At 49.4% G+C, this 2,500-nt stretch overlaps 1 non-coding gene across 1 annotated transcript; it reads left to right on the top strand.

Annotated features, from left to right (window-relative positions):
* The first annotated feature begins 2,050 nt into the window (after nucleotides 1-2,050).
* LOC131270191 (5.8S ribosomal RNA) lies at nucleotides 2,051-2,205 on the top strand. The gene has a single exon (XR_009179311.1). It is a non-coding gene; the product is annotated as a 5.8S ribosomal RNA (ribosomal RNA).
* Nucleotides 2,206-2,500: the final 295 nt, after the last annotated feature.

Genomic DNA, 2,500 nt, shown 5'->3' with positions numbered 1-2,500 from the left:
GTTGAGACTTCCGCGTCCGGAGGTACGCGTACCGCCTACCCGAAAGATGGTGAATCAGGGGTGTTCGATCAGCAATGGTCGGATGCCCCGTCGTAGTCCAACTATGACAATCAAAGTCAAGACCTCCGGGTTGAGACTTTCTAAGAGTACAAGCATAAAGGAACACGGACCAAGCCGTACCGAGAGAATCGGTACTAGAGCCCTTGTGGTTCTACATTGAGAGAGCCCTCGTGGTTCTCATTAGGGGCTTTATGCAAGAAGTACTCAATACTGTGGTGTGAAGTATAAAGTATAGAGTCCTCCACTGGTCCACGCTGCTCCGGCGGTCCTGGGTAAGATAGTTCATTCTAGCTTGCCCTATGTGGAAGAGGACTCAATACCCTACCTGTTGAGCTTGAAACAAAGTCATCACTTGGGCATGCTCATATTGCCATACACAATTACATTATATTCGAATGAGCATGCAAGCGACCCTATATAGACCGAACCAAAACGATAGATACCGCCGTAGTTCACCCCCACCAAGTGATGACTTCAGTATGGCTAGTGTGTGAAGTATAAAGTATAGTCCTCCCCTGGTCCACACTGCTTCGGCGGTCCTGGGTAAGATAGTTAGTTCTAGCTTGCCCTATGTGGAAGAGGACACCATACTTAATACTGTGGTGTAATGAACAAAGTATAGTCCTCCACTGGTCCACGCTGCTTCGGCGGTCCTGGGTAAGATAGTTAGTTCTAGCTTGCCCTATGTGGAAGAGGGCATACAAGACAAAGTATAGTTCTCCCCTGGTCCACGCTGCTTCGGCGGTCCTGGGTAAGATAGTTAATTCTAGCTTGCCCTATGTGGAAGAGAGCATACATGAACCAAGAACGAAGGTTAGATCGAGGAATGATTCGACAACTAACCGATGGTATGAAATGTGAAGAATTCAAGCAAGCACACAATCAAGTCATCACTTGGGCATGCTCGATAGCCAACCTCATGACATTAACCTGTAGAGCATGCAAAAACCAATATATATGTAAACGATGCCTCCCTAGTTCAGCGCTTCAACCAAGTGATGACTTCAGAATGGCTAAATCAAATCGGTTCAAAACATACCATCGGTACCCTATTGAAACACACAAGTCGATATCAAACCTCATGATTGTGTAGTCCTCCACTGGTCCACGCCGCTTCGGCCGTCCTGGGTAAAATGGAACATTCCAGCTTGCCCTATGTGGAAGAGGGCACATTACTCAATACTGTGGTGTGAAGTATAAAGTTCAGTTCTCCCCTGGTCCACGCTGCTTCGGCGGTCCTGGGTAAGATAGTTCATTCTAGCTTGCCCTATGTGGAAGAGGACACTTAATACTTCGTCTCTAAGCGGCGGCTTGACTCCTCCCTACGGGGAACGGGTTTACGCGCACAGCGGCGGCTTACGCACTATGGCAGTCATGGATGCCTTACGTTTCTATGAAAAGTGTGTTCCTCCCCTGGTCCACGCTGCTTCGGCAGTCCTGGGTAAGATAGTTAGTTCTAGCTTGCCCTATGTGGAAGAGGACACGTAGACTTACTGTGGTGTGAAGTATAAAGTTCAGTTCTCCCCTGGTCCACGCCGCTTCGGCCGTCCTGGGTAAAATGGATTCATCCAGCTTGCCCTATGTGGAATGAGGACACTTTATGCTTCGTCTCTAAGCGGCGGCTTGCTCCTCCCTACGGGGAACGGGTATACGCGCACAGCGGCGGCTTACGTTATGGCAGTCATGGATGCCTCACGTTTCCATGAAAAGTGTGTTCCTCCCCTGGTCCACGCTGCTTCGGCAGTCCTGGGTAAGATAGTTAGTTCTAGCTTGCCCTATGTGGAAGAGGACACGTAGACTTACTGTGGTGTGAAGTATAAGGTTCAGTTCTCCCCTGGTCCACGCCGCTTCGGCCGTCCTGGGTAAAATGGATTCATCCAGCTTGCCCTATGTGGAATGAGGACACTTTATGCTTCGTCTCTAAGCGGCGGCTTGCTCCTCCCTACGGGGAACGGGTATACGCGCACAGCGGCGGCTTACGCAAGTTAGTCACCCTCGGCAGTGGATCACTCGGCTCATGGATCGATGAAGACCGCAGCTAACTGCGCGTCATAATGTGAACTGCAGGACACATGAACATTGATAAGTTGAACGCATATTGCACGTCGTGGGAACCTACCATGATGTACAGATGACTGAGCGCTTATATTTGAGAAATGTATCGCATACATTTAACTACGCCGTGACACCCGTCACGAGACGTGCACCATGATGTTAACTAGGGTCGCGACGACCCGCTAGCATTAAAGAACCCGTGGTTTACAATATACTGGCATTGGAATTCGAAGTATTTAGAGCGTCCGTGTTCCCGCGTGAGGCGGAAGTACGAGGAGAAGGCGTGCTTGTGGTGTCTGTGGTGGTGTTTACTGATGTCTAGCTTCAGCTTATTTATTTATTTAAATAGAAGCGAAGATGTCAAAGTAGCGTCGAAGCAGCAGCG

The sequence above is a fragment of the Anopheles coustani genome (assembly GCF_943734705.1).
Source record: "Anopheles coustani chromosome X unlocalized genomic scaffold, idAnoCousDA_361_x.2 X_unloc_16, whole genome shotgun sequence".
Lineage (NCBI taxonomy): Eukaryota > Metazoa > Arthropoda > Insecta > Diptera > Culicidae > Anopheles > Anopheles coustani.
The sequence above is the reverse complement of the archived record's forward strand: the minus strand, read 5'-3'. Positions and strand labels throughout refer to the sequence as shown.